The sequence below is a fragment of the Ambystoma mexicanum genome, chromosome 13 (assembly GCF_040938575.1).
Source record: "Ambystoma mexicanum isolate Mex_15411 chromosome 13, UKY_AmexF1_1, whole genome shotgun sequence".
NCBI lineage: Eukaryota > Metazoa > Chordata > Amphibia > Caudata > Ambystomatidae > Ambystoma > Ambystoma mexicanum.
The window spans coordinates 336,040,065-336,059,993 of record NC_090938.1 but is presented as its reverse complement, the minus strand read 5'-3'; the positions used below and the strand labels follow the sequence as shown (position 1 = coordinate 336,059,993).

General features: G+C 44.9%; 1 protein-coding gene across 3 annotated transcripts in view; it reads right to left on the bottom strand.

The window, feature by feature from the left end:
• The window catches only part of CDH24 (cadherin 24), a 1,353,690-nt gene that overhangs the window by 1,311,904 nt on the left and 21,857 nt on the right, over positions 1–19,929 (bottom strand). The window lies entirely within an intron of this gene.

The window sequence follows — 19,929 nt, the reverse complement described above, 5'->3', positions numbered from 1 at the left end:
CTTCAAAAAATATAACATTACTTGCTACAACTATGCCGATGACACTCAAATTATCTACAAAATCAAAGACAACGAAGCGGATCACTCAACTCTAATCGACTGTCTGAGAGAAGTCTTCAACTGGATGAATACCAACAACCTGAAAATCAACATAGGAAAAACCGAAATCATGATCATATCCAAAGACCAAGGGAACGAAACCCCCATCACATGGCCAAAGGAAATGGGAACTGCACCAACACCATCTAAGGTAGTAAAGAATCTAGGAGTTCTGATGGAAACACCCTAACCCTAGAACCACAAATAAACGCAACAGTGAAGAAATGTTTCTTCCTCCTCCACACGGCAAGAAGAATCCTAGCTTTCCTCTCCTTCACGCACAAAACGCTCACTATCGTCGCCCTCATCAAGTCAAGCATCGACTATGCAAACAGCCTCTACCTCGGAATACCAGAATACCTCCTGAAGAAACTTCAACGAATCCAAAACGCGGCAGCCAGACTACTCCTCAAACTATCCAGAAGAGACCACATCACTCCTGCCCTAAACCTACACTGGCTTCCAGTAAAACATTGCATCACCTTCAAAACCATGTGCATAACACAGAGGGTAATCGGAGGACAAGGAGAAGAATTCCTTCAAAAGAAAATAACAGTCTACAAACCAAAGAGACCCCTCCGATCCAGCAATGAAATCTGCCTAGAACTAAAACCATACCTTAAGAAAAAACTTGGAGGCACCTCTTTCTACCACTTAGCTGCAAAAACCTCGAACAACATCCCAAAAGAGATAAGAAACGAAGAAGATCGCCACAAATTCAGGAAATTACTAAAGACCTGGCTCTTCAAGACCACAGACCCAAACTGAAATCCGAAACAGAGAAAAAGGATGACTAAACTGATCAGTACACGAACAGCCCCAGAACCGACAGGGAAGCTCCCGCAGTACCGGGACAGATGACACCAGATCGGCAGGTGACAGCCATGGAGAAGGAGTCAACCACCCCAGACAATCCTCACACCCCCCACCCGCTTAGTTGCCACCAGGTACCAAATGTCAATTGAATTGTCAAGATACTGACAATCACCACACTAGCTGACTGGTGGACATTGTCATGGCTTGGCCACAGGAGTAGGAAGGGAGGACCAGTGGGGTTGGGAGGGAGGTAGGTTGAGGTGGGGGACATATGTGAAAGGGACATTGAATGCAAGATGGGCCCAGATCAGATCAGTGGCACATCAGGAGAGACTACACAAGCCCAGCACCTCACTTCAGGATAAGATATGCCAACTAACCAATTCCACTAACAATTTCCCCCTCTGCACACAACTCTCAAACTCCAAACCAAACACAACCACAAATCTACAGCACAACAAACCGCACAAACTTCACTACATTGCAAAAACACAACAAAAAAAACACACATAGACTTCCACAACAGTACACGACGACTACCGGCCTCAAACACCCCAGGCCCAGCCAACGGACCCACCGGGCTGAGGCCGCCAACAGCACATCACTGCTCTCTTGCAGGTTTCCTACTTTCTCCCACTAACTCTCCCTCCCTCCCGTTTTCAGAGCCGCCAGTGCGTGCCAGGGGATCACTCCGGTGGTGATAGTGCGCAATACAAATGTCCTTTAACATTAACATTAACATGCATCCAACTTTGATGGTATACTTTCCAAATCTACAATTCCTAAGGCATTTGAAGTTTATTAACTGACATTAACTGATAAAGTTGTGTGATGAACTTGTGTAAGTGATAAGTGACCGTACCCTGACACTTTGAATTGGGGTCATTGTATGCCCTAAAGATATGGGTCTGCTGTCATTCCGTCCCACATTTCTCCAACTTTGCTGGTATACTGTCCAACTTTCCAGTTCCCCAAAAGGGGGGGTGCGGACGAAGCAAGCCTTTGGTGGAGTATCCCTACAAGCAGCCAAGCCACCGAGTTCAACGCACAGCAGTCGGCAGGGGGAGAACAAGTGAAGTGAGCCTCTCGGGGGGAGGGGGGAATTTGAGTACCAAAGGCACGAGGGAGGCAAAGCCCCCCTAGTGTCTCTATAAGTGTCATATCATTCCTCATAACCCTCCATGTATTCTTACACCTTAGTCTGTTTATCATCTCTATCCTCTGGCGTATATGCGTGCCTTGAAACTCTGGTGTGACTTATTATTAACAGACTAGATGCTCAGTATCAGGAAACACATGTTCACTGCCAATTTTGAGTGTAGCATTGGTCCCTGATCTTTACAAGCCTGTTCCACTCTTCTAGAAGCCACTTTATTCTCGTTCATAGATGGTAGGATCAGAAGAGCAGCTAAAACTATGCTACTCCCACCTCCATAGCAGATACCATCCTTCCAGTCCATCCAGAAGAGAATAGGTCGACCCATTCTACGTTGCCTACTCTAAGGAGAGTAGAGGAAGCCACACTGCCTTCAACTCAGAAGAAGAAAGCATTGGTATACATACTATGCTCTCCTGCCAATGAGAAAGTATGGGAAATGATTCTGCTCTTCAACACGAGGGTGATAATAAAAAACATGCTTCCCTCTCACAAGTCGCAATAACCCCCCAATCATGCGTATTCTATTAATGCCTTTCCCACATAAGTCTTAAGGTCTTGTCAATTGATTGAGGATGGGCCTCAGTCTGCATTTATGAGCAGACAAACGGCACCATTCATGCCTGCAGTGTTTCAACTAGGTGTATCCTGGTTACAGGGAAACCAAGGAGCATCAAGCATTTCTAGAAATAAATGCCCTGAGTGAATATGGAGAGGGACTAACTTGTTTTGACCAGTGCATTGTGTTCCACCCATAATGCCCAAAAAGCTACAGCTTCAAGTAAATAGCTTACAAAGGAACAGTAAGAGAAAAATATCAGAGAATGTAATACCTCTCTGAATTTCCAATATTTTCCAATTAAATTGATATCAACTACAGTGATTCGAATATATCATGGGGTAGCAGACTCTGAAATCAACAGTTGTTTCTAGTGTGGAATTCGACCCAAAAGACAATACAAGATGTAGTTCTGGCTTCCACTTCAGAAATAATCCCGAGCTGGGGGGGCATTACCTAGTCAGGTAATGCCTCAGGCCCATAGTTACAGGCCCAAGTGTACAGAAGGCCTTAACAAATGCCCTGGTCATTACCTGACTCAATAATGCCCCCCTGGCAAAGGGATTATTGCTATTAGTACGCAGGTCCGTTGAACCGGGGTACTAAAAGCTTATTTATTCCTTTGCGCTTCGCAAAGGAAGAAAAAATTAAATAATAAAATGGTTGCGGTGGAAGAGAAAACGAAGTTCGATCTCCCTTTGTCTCTGGAGGATAGCTCAGGAGCAACGTGCTTGCCTTGGAAGCAAAACAACACGGAGCAACACAGGCTCGATCCCCGGGTCCTCGGTTAGAAACCTCTGGGTATTAAGCGCATTATAAATGACCTATCATATCCCTTTCCATGACGGCCATTGAAAATAATAAAAAAACGAAACAAACAAAATGGCCGGCATGAAGAGGGAGACGCGACTACACACAGACTACTTTTCTCTACTGTTCTATTAGTAAGCCATCCAAACCTTGCATCCTCAAAATCAGGAATCCTTTCTACCTTTCCATGGCAGCCATTTAAAAAAATAGGAAAACGGTAAACAAAAACAATTGCCACCATGGAAAGGAAGAAGGAACTACATGTAGTCCCTTCTTCCTTTCCTTGGCGGCGTATCACAGATCAGGAGCAGACGTGCTGGGGACAGAAGTGTTTCCAGCGTGTCTGCTCCCGAAGAGGATCAAAAAGACAGGCAAGTGGAAGTAAAGGGGGAGGGGAAATCTGTAGAGGGGGGAAGGGGCACACTCTCCTCTGAGGAGCCTCGAAGCGGCAGGATTACCATGTGTCAATGCCCCCCGTTCCGAGCCTTCTCATTGGCTGAGAGGCTGACACCCCCCCGACCCCCCGCCCTCTCTCCCCCTGCCTTGTACTAATATCTGATGACATATTAGAAACCACACCAGAGTGGTGCCATGTTTACCAGACAGAATGTGGGAACTGAGAATGCTAATGATTTTCCTGTTGGTATTTGCTTTCTCTATGATTTTGTAACTATGCCAGTGTAAGATCCACTGAAGAGAAAGGGGGGTTGTCTGAAACTACGGCTGAAGACCAACGTCATTAAGCATGCCACTCAGGCTGTGATCTTCCTGCTTGACGGTACAAATCCAGTTAGGAGCTGTGCCGCAAGAAGCTTCACAAAACAAACTGTCCCGGGCTGACCAGCGGGAGGGCAAAAGAAGATTGAAAAGCTTCTAGGATGCCTATATGAACGGTCCTGGGAACCTGCAGAAATGAGTGAAACATCACGGTTCAAGGAAAGGCTTAGCAGGGAAAGTGTAATCAGGAACTAGGCTGTTTTCTTGCATGTCTCCCTGAAGAATAAAGTAAAGGGTGTTAACGAAATATTTTGTATTTTTAACATGCAATGCAGAAATCCCAAATTGAGCATATTGTTACTGATTTTACTATCATAGGCAGTCTAAACGTGAACAAACTTCGTTTAATCTTCAAGCTACCATAAAACCAGATGGTAATTTCGCTATTACCCGATTTTTGGAATAATTGAAAGTCGCATATTCCTGAACTCACAACATGTACGTTTTTCAGAGAGTTCACAAAACTATTTCCTTCACCAGTCCGAGGTAAATTGTGGGCTGTGGTTATGCATCGATCTCCCAATGGGAGCCGGTCTCCACTGAAGAGTACGTGCAATATTGTACAATAATAACCATCACAGTAATAATGATACGGACTGACCATGCATAACACCACCAACTCCTCTCTCTTGGTAAATAATCTATAGCACTTACTTTAGCTCCCTCAGAAAGATGTAAAGGATAAGTTAACACTGCTGGACTCAAACTTAGAACCAGCGTATTACACACAGATGTCTGCCACAGGCGCGCAGACTACTATTTTCTTGGTAAGCCATCCAAACCTAGCATCCTCACAATCAGGAGTGTCAGGGAAATTACAGGTGTATTATTTGTAAAGATGGATATTGACGGGATAATTCGTAGTTGCAGACATTTTATGCAAGCATGTTATGTTACTGTTATTTACACCGTGCAGTGCTGCCATTTGTATAGTCTCCAGGCATTCTGATGGATCTTATAGAGAGGCAGGTTTGTTAGATTAGTGGGGAGAGAAAGAAAATGCAAGATAGCTTTGCTACTGTGTTGATGCATGCAGTTTGGAAGTACCTGGATACTGTGTGTGGGTCTGTATGTATGTCGTATGTGTCAGGGGCACAGAGTAGTGATGGGCAATCCACAGTCTCTCAGATGCTCTGGCCCCAAACTCCCATGAACATCTACCATCATTAACTATGCTGGCTAAGGCTTATGGGAAATGCAGGCTAAAACACCTGCACTTGCATAGAGGCATGTGTGTTCAAAGGGTAGCGCTATGTGCCCATGTAGCTAGAATGCATTGGCCGTGGTGGTGGAATGCAAGTTGGTTGTAGAGGTATAGAGTCCCGCTGTTGAATGTCTGTAGGGCGGGATTTGAAATTGCTGTGTGCGAGGGGCTTTGTTGGTCTGTGTGTAGCATATATGGTCATAAAGTAGAGAATATTAGTGTTGGGGAAACAATTCATACCATGAACAAAAAATCTAGGATGTTGAGGAACAAAATACAAGAGGCAACAATTGAACTATGCTATGTAAAATAATAGCATGGTTGCAATTGCCTGTGTGCCACTTTTCTGCAATTATTATTAATAATAATATTAGGGTATTTATTGAGTGCAGGCCTAGCTTCAGGAAGGAACAGAGCGATTTATAAGTCATGGGGGAGGGCACAGTGCGGGAAAAGGTGATACAAGGGTGAGGGGAACCAACAACAGAGAAGGATGGGAAATTTGGCAGCAGGGGATCTACAAGCAACCAAGGGGGGTGGTGGGGGAGCAGATCACCAAGTCTCGGGTTAGAGGAGTGGGGAGTAGATGGTATGAGGCCCTATGTGTTGGGGAGGAGTCATTCCTTGAAGAAGAGGGTCTTTAGCTCCTTTCTGAAATGTAGAAGCAACGGGGCGAGTCTGGTATTGACAGGGAAGAGGTTCAAGTTTGCACATGTCCTTACATCTGCTAGACTGTAGACCTTCGAAGATGTGGAGTTTCTCAGCGAGGGAGCTTGGGAACTTCAGAGTGAGAGCCTTGTAGATGATGCAGCAGGATGCAGCAGGATTTGTAGATGATGCAGGAGCCAGTGCAGTTTAGGTCTGGTGATTTGATCGAATTTGCAGAGACCTTTGATGAGCCATGCTTCAGCATCTAGGACATACCTCAGGGATTCCTGGGTAGTCGCCAGAAGGCCATCCAGAAGGGCATTGCCACCAACCAGGTATACATAATTCCATACAGTGTTTGGATGGAGCATGTCAGGATGAACCTGAAACTGTTGGGATGAGTTACTGGTTCTGATTTTTTAGTGAGATGCAGGCTCAGTTTCTTGCTGGCTTTGTAGATAGTTCAGTGAGACAAGTGCTAGCCTCAGATTACAACATGTGAGGTCAATAAATGGAGTACCATCTAGATGGGTAAAAATAACACCCATTATTAAGCACCCAGAGATAATTCAGTTGGAGTTTTGTGCTACAAACTAAATGTTGCTTATCAGGAATCGTCTTTTTGAGCTTTTATCTGTTCTATATTCACCCTTTTTCAGTGTTTGCTTTATTTATTTCTATGCATGATTTTTTTAAATTACTGGTTGAAATAATGGCTTAGTCACTATTCCCTTCTTGAATTCATAACTTAAATTCGTTTTGTTATGGATGTATGCATGAATGTAAATATGAATATAGGTGTGTTCAGTAACGTAAGGCTAGCTAAAAAACAATTGAGCACTTTTGAATCAAGGAAGAAGAAGAAGGATACAATAGTAGGAGTAGGGGGAAGTGTGACAGTCTGGTGTGCACCTCGGACATGTACTCCTACATCTTGTCCCCTTTCCTTCATACTTTTGGAATGCTGTCCCGGAAAAGAGGATAGGACTGAACTGTGGAGCATCACTATTTTAATAGCAAATCCTTGAAGGAGAATGTAGCCATGCCACTGACAAAGAGGCTCCCTCGCCACCAGCCCTTTTCTCTGCTCAGGCAGGGCTGGAACATCAAGCAATAGCTGTGCTTTTTAACATAAAAGATTTCACTTTTGTTCTGAAATCCTCCCTGTCCATGCTACAGAGCTCGAGGTTCAGCGAACCATAAGAACGAACTAATGACTGGCATGTTCAAGGGTGTTCATTAAAATACAAGAACATGCCTATCTTGCCCTATCTCTATGAGGGCAGTTCCCTACCTAGAAACTTAAACTAATGGTGCTTGTGAAAAGAAAACAGTCCTTAGTCCGAATCCTATTCCGCTAACTGGCGCACCACTTTAGGGATTCAACAAAAAGAAGGAGGCTGGAGCAATGTTCTATGTCTTCAGCGGCTTCCTTGCCCAATTACTGCAATCCCCGTTGCTTATGTACAAAGTTCATCAGTATCTCAAAAGACAGTTCATAACCGCTCTGTAGGTTCTCTTGTCAAAGGTCAATGGGCCTCATTCTAACATTGCTGGTCCAGAAACAACAGCGCCAGTAAGCTTACCAGCACTGTTGTTTTTGGAACGGCAAACTACGGGTCTGCCTGCCGGAGCCGCCATGTCCAACAGGTCTGACCTGCCAGGCACAGCGGCCACAGTAGGCAGACCCGTCACGGAGGCACATGGTCCCTATTCCCATAGAGTCCTATGGGAATGGGGGCTTACAATTTACTGGCGCCTCACTTTCCGGGCCGCCGGAGTTGTAATCTCGCGGTGGCACCAGGAAGTCAGGCGCCGGTAAAACATTAGGGGTCCGGCTGCTACCTTCAGGTAGCACTGGCAGGGTTACCGCTGGACATGTAATGAGGCTCATCATCTTTCATATAGTTTACTCTTCCTCGGTTAAATCAGGGTTTTCCTCATACAAGTTCCCCAGCTTTGACTAGGTGCTTGAAACCCTCGTGGTTCTCTTTCTATGCACTTGTTAAGTTTTGTGGTTCTCAAACTCTTCACAGTCTCCTCGTCCTCTTTTTGTTTTGTTGCAACTTGGCTTGCATAGTGCGTCTGCCGTCTCGAGTTTGTCACGCTCCCGTTACCTTGTCGGTGTCCCCATCTTTGGCAGTCTCATAGTTTCTCAGGGCTCTCTGAAACCCTGGGGTCTTTGGACATGCTTGCTTCCTCTCTGCTCAGGTTTATCAGGCTTCTGTAATCTGGTCGGCTTTCCGAGCCTTGACAGTCTCTTAATTTCTTTGGGCTCCCCGAAGCCCTATGGCCCTTTCAAAGGCTCGCTTTCTTTATGATCAGATTCATCAGGCTCCCATGACCTCATCAGCTTCCCCAGCCGTGACAGTCTCTTAAATTCTCAGGCCTCTGTATAACCGTATGGCCCTGCGACAGGCTCACTTTCTCTATGCTTGGGTTTATCATGCTCCCATAACCTACTCGTCTTCCGCAGCCTTGACAGTCAAAGTTCATACCTCTTAACTGAGTCTTCGCACTGGGAGCAGTTAGCATTTGCTCCTCGCTGCTGCGCGACTCAGCAGCAAATGCACTTTTCGTGTGGAGCTTCTGGATCTGGGCTTGCCTCTGCAGTCTGGTCTCAGCGTCAGTTACCGGGCCCAAGGCCGACTTTGTCTCCCTTGTGGTCGTGCCACCAGATGAGACGGTTACTCTTCCGTCTCCGCCTCGTTCTGGGCTCCCCGGTCGGTCAGCATGCCAGCCTTCCAGCATCCTGCTAGTGGTTTTCTTGTCCTCCACACCAACGCTGGCTCCATTGTCTTGCATGGCCCCACCCATCCACGACGTCTTCTCTACAGAGACTAGCCTCTGTAATGGAGCCAATCTCCACTGTGCATAGGAATTTCTCCCCCATTCACAGTTCCTCCTGTTGTTATGTACATCATCAAAAACAAAAAGGGTTGTCCATCTTCTTTGACTGTGGTGCTCAGACAGAATCTAGCATTACCTGAAGCCAAAGGGATGGAAGTCACTAGTTGGTGGAGTCACAACAGGAGTAAAAACAGTGTTTCCAAGTCCCATGTAGGCAGACAGTGGATTCTAGACTGGGAGTTTCTTATCAGACTGGTCCTTGTTCCTGAGAGGTGTGTCGCTACCAGTGAGGTCCCACTTGCCCAGACCCCTAGGGAGGGTCACACGAGCGAGCACACCTCCCTAGACTCACAGAGGCTGGCTGCACTCTAGGGAGAAGGGACGAATAGACTAGATTCATCACACTATCCACTTGTTAGGGGTGTCTTGGGCCACAAACTTGGTGGAACCTGTGGTACCTGAAACAAGATTTCTTTGGAAACTGTGAAGCAGCCTCAAAAGGAGTGCTTCTCTACTTCCCAGAAAACTGACAGGGATTAGGGGGATCCATCCCGGGAGTCAAAGGTTTTAAATCATGATCGCAAGGCAGAAGGAACCCTAGTGACTCTTGCTCACCTACCCAGGTCAGGAAGAGACAGAAGATGAACAAGGGGTTCTTTACCTCTACTTTACCCTCTGTAGATAACCTGATGTTTTGACGCCTGCACCACCCAGGGACCATCTGACACAGTAAAAGGCACTGTCCCTGTTTGCCTAGCACTCTGGAAAGGTACAACCTAAGATGCGGGAACCATCTTGAGGTGAATTGATGCTTCAGATTACACTTGCTGCGGATCCCTAAATTCATCCCATCCCCTAATAACTTTCAATGTACATGGCAGAGGAGCTAGAATACTGTGACAGGTGGGAGTGATAGAGAAGGTTTATTCCATTAGCCTCTCAGAAGGGTTCTACTCCTGTTTTTTTTTTAGTTCCGAAGAAAAACAAAGTGGGACTGAAAACTAACTTGGACCGTTCCAGGTTCTTTGATTTTCTATCCAAAGAGCGGTTCAAGATGGTAACCTCACACAATTCCTCTCAACACTGCAGGAAAGGATTGCCCTACGTGCGCCTTGGATCTCCAGTATGCCAATATGCACATCCCTATCTGAGGACCACATCAACGTTTTCTGAGATCAGCAATTCATAGTCGGTCTACTAGTTAGAATTCAGCCTGAGGATGTTTCGAAAGGTCATAATGGCCGACCTGGGACACCTACGTTTAATGGTCATTAACATTTCTCCTTTAGTTGATTAGATGATAAAGGCCCTGTCTAGTCCAGAGCTAGCTTCCAAAGCTGAAGAGTTAATTCGGGTTCTGGTAGACCCCTCTGAGAGGACCCATGTGACAGAATAAAAGTTCAATTTGACATTGCACCGGAATCATGGATTAGTTGACTTTCATTCCAATTACCCACACTGCTACAGTTAGTCCCGAGATGAACCATGGGAACTTCCAATCATTCAGAAGGAGTCTTTTATGCTCCAATACTCAGATTTCAATCATTACTGATTCTTGTCTCTTGGAGTAGGGAGTGGGGTGCAGCCTGGGGTGATTTCACGGTATACAATATGTGGGTCAGCCAGGAGTGATATGAGTGCCATATTACTGTCTTGGAACTGAAGGCAATGTACCTGACACTCAAATAATTTCTGCCAGTAATGTTCAGATAAACAGTCCTTATCTTGTGTGACAAAGTGCACTGTTTGACTGAGCTGATTTAGGGTGGGGTTGCAAAAGGGGTTCTTTGTTATAGAAAAACCTTTGCTGCTCAGGCCCTTTTAAGAAGGTCGAGGAGCGGTGTTCCTGTGGGGCCAGTTACACTGGTATTGCTCGGCTCCCCTCCCACGATTGCTGAAGCTGCTCCGTAATTCATTTAAACTGAAAAAAGGGTTATAAGCTAGGCCAAGATATTCCCAGCATTTATATATCAAAGGAATCCCGGTAGACACCAATCAAAAAAACTTATTTTGGGGGTGTCTACTCTGTCTGCATCCGGGAGGGGAAGACACTAATAATACTAAATAAGACAGAGGTAAAGTAAAACAGGTTGTACTGACTAGAGAAGCAAACTTATGACAAACTAGCACAAAAATACAGGGTTTTATTAAATCAAAACATTGGTTTAAAAGTTATTAAACCGAATAACAATAAGTAGAACAAATGCTACAATCAGCATGAAATTCACATAAAAATGTTATCATAGGGATTCATCAAGAGATCACTGGATGGTTCAATATACAGAATAAATTAAATGTGTAACAAGGTCTATATCGTTGTATACACTCAACAGGTTAGTTGGCCTGTATAATGGTATCAGTCTCTGCCTAACTGCAGAGGGTTATGTTCTCAACATGTTTCTATTCTGGGGAAATAGATACTGAACATTCATCAGGAGAGGTATTTTAAGAGACAGAATCGTATTCAAATATTCCAGCTCACTAGCAGTTGGAGCAGTGCAATCTGTAAATTAAAAAGAGAAAGAATCACAGTGTAAGCTCAAACAATAGCTTGGTGTCTGTGTATATGTTCGCTCTGTAGAACTGGGGAACCATCAGACTCAGGGAAAAATTACCTCAGTAGGTTCTTGTGGGGGCACCCAACTTGCTTGAGGACCTAGGAGGCTGGGTAATGGCAGACCCAAAAGCTGGGGAGTCGAGAAACCCAGTTGACAGGGTGAAGGAAGGCCCAGAAGTGTGATGAAAGGAAAATCCACAACATGGCAAAGACAGGGGATAAGTGGAGAACAGTTGTGGTTGTAAGGAAAGTGCCCAAAGGAGTGAAGACGTGCTCCAAAGGAGTGAAGAAGGTGGGAGATTAAGGAATGAATTGTGGGACCACAATTTTAATTATAGAAGTCCCCAAAGGGGTGAACAAGGCACCCAAAAGGGGTAAGACATTAGGAGAGCTAAAAAGAGTATCTTAAGTGGTGGGAGAGAAAGAAAGGAGAGAAGAAGAAACACATATTGAAAGAAACTATTGATGAGGGATGAATAACGAAGAAAACAGGAGATACAGGAAAGCAAACAGATGGGGTTGAAGGAAGCGAAAGAGCAAAGGTGACAGAAAGAGGTGAAAGGGGAATGTTGGGTATCCTCCTAGAGGGTAAGGAGGAAGAAGTAGGTGAAACTGAGGAGGTGAGGGGGCTGTTAAAGGACTACGACAGGGGTAATAGAGCAAATTGGGGAGCAGAGAATTGTTAAGACAGAGTGGTGGATCCAAAGATAAAAAGGTACACCCAAGGAGACAAATACCAAAGGGCAAGAATTTGTGGGTGCAAGATTTGAGGCGAGGTACTGAGGCGGAGAGAGGGATTGGTGAAGTTGGCTGGAGAAGCAGAACCCTGACAGAGAAGGAAGTGGCTAACCTAGTGAGCACTCTGTCCCAGCGTTAGGGGGGGCTTCCTGTTGTCCTCAGGCTCACAACCATTCTAGAAGGCCTGTCTCTCATGGCCCCACATTACAGAATGCATCCATAGGCTCCAAGTATAGAGGTAAGAGTCAAGGAGAAAATATGCTGAGAACTGAGGGGAAACAGGGTGCAAGAACCCTTTGAGCCAAGATTGAGAACTGAAGAGAAGAGACTCCAATTACTGTGGGCAATAGGGTGCGGAAACCCTTTTTAAAACTTGGGACATTGAGCTCATAATTATTAGGTGGATTTAACTGGGGCCATCCAGCTCCTGGACTTACAGAGCATGGGCAAAACATTTGTTACAATTTATTTTCGCAAAAGATACTTTCTTTAGCAAAGTCTTTTCACAGCACTAACCTACCAGATTACCCGGTCTGACTTCTTTGTCGAACAATGACCCCTGAGTGACACTTAATGGACAACAATGTTCTACCTGAACAAGCAATTTGGTACAATAACACCACATATTTGCAGAGGGGCAAAAGAAATTTGCAATATATGCATCCCGGACAGTGTTCAACTGATTGTAACATTGCAATATGGGGACTTCGATGCACAGGGAAACTCCCTTAGTAGGCAGGAGTACACTCCCAATGAATAGTCCATCACCCAGACTCTAGCAGGTCAGATGTTTGACATATTTGAGAAACTGCACATGGACTGTTTTGTTATGTGGGAGAACAAAATTGTCCTTGTTTTGCATCATTGTGGTAGCACATGATCAACTCACTGGGATATGTTTTCTTTCCACCATGGGAGTGGCAGACCCTTTATGTAGCCCTTCCTACTCCTCTTACCTCAAATGTGGTCATCAAACTGAGGAGAGACAAAGACTGCTATCTAAACAGATCAAGCTTGTTCGGGAGAACACAGTTCTTAGACCTCTTCCGGTTGTCCAATCAACCTCTTTGATCCCTACTTGCGTCTCACAATCCCAGAGCACAAACAGAGGTATAGTAAGCATGGCTCCATCAATGCCAAGCCTGCGAAAAAAAAAAAAGAATGTTATATTAAGACTATCCATTCTGATATTTAACCTAGATCTGATGGGAATCTCAGGAATGTGGTTCACTAATATTTACCTTACACTACTTGACACCCTACTTCCAGAGACTCAAAGGTACTAGTCAAAAATAGGATATCTAGAATAAACTGACTAAGTGCAAATTTACCCAGAAACGCTCATTTGCCTTCCCCTCCAGGACAAAGCTCCCTCACCCTTAAAAGTACATGTAACGAAAGCCTGCTAGAGCCCAATACCACATTGACGATGGGGATGGCACATCACCCCCCAGTGCTCTGCACTACCTTTACCTGTGACTTGCTGGAATGTATTCATTCCCTCCAGAACGCCTCCAATGTAATCTTAGCGATGGAAGACCTATATATCTGATTGAATGATGCCTGCAGAGTGCAGTAGACGAACCATCAATATAAGGGCATTAGGCTTTGACCAGCTCCTTCATCAGCCTACTCATAAGAGTTGCCATACTCGTGATGTGCTATTCATCTAGAATTTCTTCTAACTTCGGCCTACCTGTGTGACTCAAGTCTGGGCAATCTCCCCACAAACTCTCACTCTTTAATGACACCAAGAAAATACCTTGGAGACCTCTCAAGGACATCACAGGGCCTCATTTTCATGTGACCATTAGAATTTGTAAGACATGCCCACTAGGCTTGGGAGACCGTGAGCCCTTATTACTACTTCTCGGTGGAAAGCATGAACAGAAACCTGATGTCCTAGCCCCCATTACATTGAAGAAGCCAACATCATCTCACAAACTTGCCAATAGGTTGTCTTACCTTAACATGGCATGTCTTAAGAGAACTGGGAGGAAACAGAAAAGGAAATAGAACAAATCCATTTCTTCAGAGGATGTGACAGCCTGCGTCATACATCATATGTATTTCTATTTATTTAAAGAACAGGAATGATATTTTAGAACATAAATGTGTGGAGAAGGATGCTGGCTCTTTAGCAAGTAAGTTACGTTTAAGCTGAGCTTTGAAGAGATCCACATTAGGGCTGGCTTTGAATGTTATGGGCAGTGGGTTCCAGTGGAGGGGGTGAGTAGGGAGAAAGAAAGAGTGGAAGCAAGAGGAAGCACAGGGAGGTTATGGGACTTTAATGTTGAGTGGAGAGGAGGCTCAGACGGAACAAGATGTTGAGTAAGGTGAAAAACAATCAGACAGATACTCAGGAGCAACACCATTGATAGCTTTGTAGACTAGGAGAAGAAACACTTGAAAAGAGAGTGGTTGTGTCTGGAGAGCCAACCAGCATGTTTTTGATGGGTAGAACTGGGGGAGGATCTGAGAAGGTTGTACAGAATGCTGGTAGCAAAGTTGAGGACTTTGTCTAGAGGGAGGAAAGAGCATATAGGAAGGTGAAGGAGTTGGCTTGAGCAGTAGTCACATTTTCTGAGCATGAGTGGATAGAGTTTCTGAAGAATGGTTAGTAAGAAAAGGACATATTTGCAACTGTTGAGGAGGTTAATAGGGTTCCATGTGATAATATCGCTGCAAAAATATCGGCATACAAATATTTCGCCATATTTTTGCGGCGATATTACCCCATGGAACCTGCGGGGGACACCCCCGCAACCACCATATATTTTAAAAGGGAGCGGGGACACCCCCGCAGCCCCCCCATCCATTTACCCCATAAATTATCCCCACCAAAAATATCGCCTATTGCCGTTCCCGACGACCATATGTACGGCGATATTTTTGGTGGGGATAATATTACCTGAAACCATTAATACAAGCAGCAGTGGTAGGGGTAGTGATGAATTACTGCAGTTGTAGGTCACTATCAAAGAGGACCCCAAGATTGTGAGCTTTGGGTGAGGGAGCAAGAAGCACTCCACTGTTTCCTCGCCTGATTTCTTGTAGATCCCTTACTACAAAACTACCCATCCTTCCCCTCCCCTGTTAGCTCCCTGCTCTCTTGTTTCTCTGCTTCCCTCACCATGTTTTTTCCCCTGGGACTGTAAAGCGCTCTGCTGCTTCCCAAAGCAGGATTTGTGCTCAATAATAATAATAATAATAAAATGCCATGTGGGAATGAGATAGGAGAGGCGATGTCTGGCATAGGAGAAAGATAACTTCCATTTTTGAGGAGTTCAGCATAAGGAAGCGGAGAGCCTTCCAGTGACAAATTTCAGCAAAAAGGTCATAGTTAAAGTCAAAGGATGAGCTATGTCTTCCTAGGGCATATATATAGGGGGGGGAGGTCAAAGGACTGATCCTTGGCGGGTGCCAAGGGGGAGAGTCGGGGGTCAGAGGTTTGCGAGTTCCAAGAGATTTTAAGAGACTGAGCTTGAGCTTCCACGTAGGAGGTGATCCAGGCCAGAGCATATGTGTGAAACCCAAGGTCCTGGGTAGTGAGAAGGAGACAGGAGTGGTCAACAGTGTCAAAAGTGGCAGAAAAGTCCAAGAGGATGTCCACAGAGGAAGGTTTGGAGTAAGGGGGAGTATTAGTGAGAATGTTGGAGATATGCATGAGTGCTGTCTCTGTGGAGTGTTCACTACAGAAGCCAGATTGAAGTGTATCTCCAATTCCATTATCCTGAAGGTAATTAGTGACCCTGTCGAAGACCACCAGTTGAAGAGCTTTTGAATAATGGGGCAACAAAAGAACCTTGGCAATAGTTAGATGGGGACTTTTGGGCCGGCAGAAGGTTTCTTCTGTAGGGGTAAGCCAGTTGCAGATTTAAAGGAGGCAGGTAAGAGTCAAGCAGAGAGAGAGAGAGGTTAAAGAGCTCATAGGGATATGGGCAAGTGATTGAGACTAAGGGCCTCATCACGACTTTGGCGGTAACCCTTAAATCCGGCGGTAGCACTATTACCGCCGGATTTAAGGGTCCGCCAAATCAAGACTTCTCTGGGGGGAAATCCGCCGAAAATTCACGCTCATACCGCCGGCGGGAAATTTGCTGGCGGTATTAGCGCGGAATTTCCCCATTGAGCCCAATGGGGAATGAGGCCTCGTGATCCGGCACTATTAGCGCCGGGGAGTTTGGCGGTAGGGCTAATACCGCCGGCGGTAATACCGCCAGCATTACCGCCCAAGTCGTGATGAGGCCCTAAGTCTTTGTCCAATTGGGGAGCAAGAGGGTTGATAGGAATGCAAGATGTGTTGGGAAAAAATAAACCTGTACTGAAAACGAACCTCCAGACAGTGACATGTCCTTCTGGGAGCTAATCACAGTGCTCAAGATGGTGTCTACCCTTGCAGGAAGACTCCTGTTTTTTTAAGCCCACCAATCTTCGTTTTGCAGGCAGTACCCTCAGATGGTACACAGGGTCCTCTCTGGCAAAGCAGGATGTGGCTATCGCAACCCCATCCAGTGGCGGCAATAGGTATACCTCTCTAAACACTCATAAGAAGCTCGAAAATAAAGGAAATAACTTTACCAGATTTCCTGGGAATGGTCCAATTGTGAGCATTTTAAATAACTTAGTACCTTTTTTGGAGTTGGTAAATGAGCTAGCTGTTTATTTCCCAAACAAATTTGAATTAATTCAATCATTTTTGACAACAGATTTAAGAGCCCTAACCCTCCTTCTTTCAGCTGCACAATATCTTGCAAATGTAAATGCTTTTGGGCCGTCTCAGGCGGATACCTCTTAAAGGCAGCCATAGCTCTGAAATCTCCTGCTTATTTGGTGGGTCACTGCCTGCATCACTCATCAAGGCCCAAATCATTACACTAGCCCCATTGATCAACAATCTGTCCAAAGCTTCCTTTCCAAAGGCGATCATCACATAAGCCCCTTGGGCTAGCGATAATCACCCCATTTTTCAAGAAAGTGAATGCAGCCGCATCCAATTTCGGCTAACTTTTTAACCCTTTCCAATCTTTCATTCTTCGCTGAGATTCTAGAATGTCAGGCTGCTAAACAATGTCAATCCAGTGAATCTAACAAACCTTTTCATGATAGCCAATCAGACTGCCCCCTCATAAGAGCACAGAAACGACATTATTGGACACTGATGAACCTCTTGTGAGTTACATGGAGAGCAATTAAAAGGCAGTGATAATCTTGATCGATGTATCCGTGGCCTATGAAACAGTGCACCATGCTATTTTGATTGATAAACCGAATCAACTGATGGGGATAGACTATACTAAGCTCTGCTGGATTGATTCCTTCCTTTCAAATCGCTGAATTCCTATCCCCGGGTGTATTACACATGCACAGTTATCTCCTTTCTCTTCCTGGCTGTTCATTGTGTATATGAGACCAGTAGCTTCCATATTGAAAAATCTGACTGATGTGATTTTCAAGTTTACACTGGTGGTGATTAGATGATCTTCATAGTGAGCAAAGACCAATCTTCCACTATCAGCATCTTAAGGTGTCTATTATAAGTACCTGATTGGCTGAGAACCAACAAGCTCTGTTTCAACTCTAGTAAGGCAGAGATAACCAAGGGCTGGACCGCCCCTAGATGCCTTCTGTCCCAGTACCCCTATCCTTGGGGTCCTACCAACCTCAGAGAATTCAGAGAAAACCATGAACCTGGGCTTCATATTCGATTCCCAACTCTCACAGAGCAAGTCAACACACTGTCATTTACTGCAGCTTTCAAACAAACAACATCTGCCAAAACATATTAATCAGACTCTTTCTTCAGCTTAGCCACAAAGTCCAGCATAATCAATTGCTTGTCTTGATAAAATATGACCCCTGCAAAGTGATTTATCTGGACATTCCAAACTAAAGAAAACATGTATGGCTCAAAAATGCAATTGGGATAATCACCCCGGTCACCTAAATTCTGTGTGTGTACCCCATTGTCTCCTGTATGCTTTCTTCCCCACAACTTGCAGTGTCATACTGCATATGATCCATTGCTGATCAACGTAAAAATAAATAAATTACTAGTATTGCACCCCTCTGCTGAATCGCCTTCTTTAGCAGCAGCTTGGGCCCTGATGAGGTCTCCTTAAGGCTGCCTGGATCTCCCAAAGGCAGCGCAAAAGCACAAGTAAGAAGACTGAACCTGTGACTTATTCTCGAGAAAGATCTCTAGCTTCTAATGAATGCTTTCGACCAGGTACTGTCCTTCATGGTGGACTTGGCGGAAAGTAGCACGCAGTGGAACTCTAGCCGCACATACATGTTGGCAACAGGAGAATATTTGAATTCACAAGAGTTTGTTTTTTTACTTTCAAATTCGGTGATGAAGATACATTTCAATGGTCTTGTGAAACATCACCCATATGTGCAACCTCTCATCCTGTGTTGGTCCTTAAAGTAGCTGTGGCTTGTCTGATGGGCAAAACTTTTCATGGCAAGTCCACAGTTTATAACGTGAAAGACGGCTTTTTATTAGCTGCTACAACAACACACATGATGGGTGAGCTAGAGGTTTTTTTCTGGAAGTATTCTTTCTGATTTTACATGGAGACAAAGTGGTGCTTTGCATACATCCTCCTGTTCTTCCATTAATCAAGAGAATTATTTACAGGTTTTCAATCCAAACCCAGTTGCAGAAGAAGAAAGGACTCTGCATAATCTTGATGTAAGCAGAGCTCTTACATTTTTCCTGTGCAGAACTCCGGAGATCAAGAAATCCACAAACCCGCTTGTCACTTACAGAGGGCTTGCCTGCTGGTCAAACGTTACTAAAGCATGATAGCAAACTTGGTGAGGTATGGGATCTTGGAAGCCTACAACATGGGAAATCACAAGCCGCAAAGGATTTTCATGCTCATCTGGTGAGGGGTTTTTGTAGCATTTGATGGACGGGTTCTTTTATAGGAAATTGGAAAGGTAGAATCATGGGCAACCCCTCATGCTTCATACAAACACTATTCACTGGATTCAAACTAAAGAGTGGACACTCACATTGGTTACCTGTTTCTCACGAGCATTTTTAAATTTACTGAATTGTTTTTATATGTCACATTCAGGCCTTACTTAATCAAAATGAAACCGGGCAGGTCTCAAGAGATAAGGCCGGCCCCTCTTGGGATCCACCCTGTCCAAGGATGGAATGTTAACACCCTTGTGGCAGGGTGGAGAATAAGATGAATTGCTGGAGCAAAGGAAAGGGTATGTAGTGCAGAAGAAAAAAACTGAGATAATATGGTATTTCCAAACAGCCTCGGATGCCAAGAAAAGGTGTTGTAGCATGTATCCCCATAAGAAGTGTGATTGGTTGGTCCACAGCAGGATTTTCTGATATAGTAAAGAGTCAGGATAAGGAAAAGTAATGCTTGCAAGGAAGAGGGAACGGAGACCACAGAGCCAAGGTCAGTAGCAATGACTGGCAGGCTGAAGTAGGATCACTGGAAGGGCGTGGAGCGATCACAGGAAGTTAGGAATTGTATTAGCAGTGGGAAACAAGAAGGAAGGGCAGAGAACAAGGAAGATAGAACGCCAAGGAGAAGGCCTAGTGGCATAACTGGAAACAAGCATCTTTTCAGAATCACTGAACGTTGAGAAGCCAGGAGCTCTCTCTGTTGTCCGTAGAAGTCTTCCTGCAATCGCTTCGATTTGCTGTATGTCTGAGTGCCAGATGATGATAGTGGCCATCT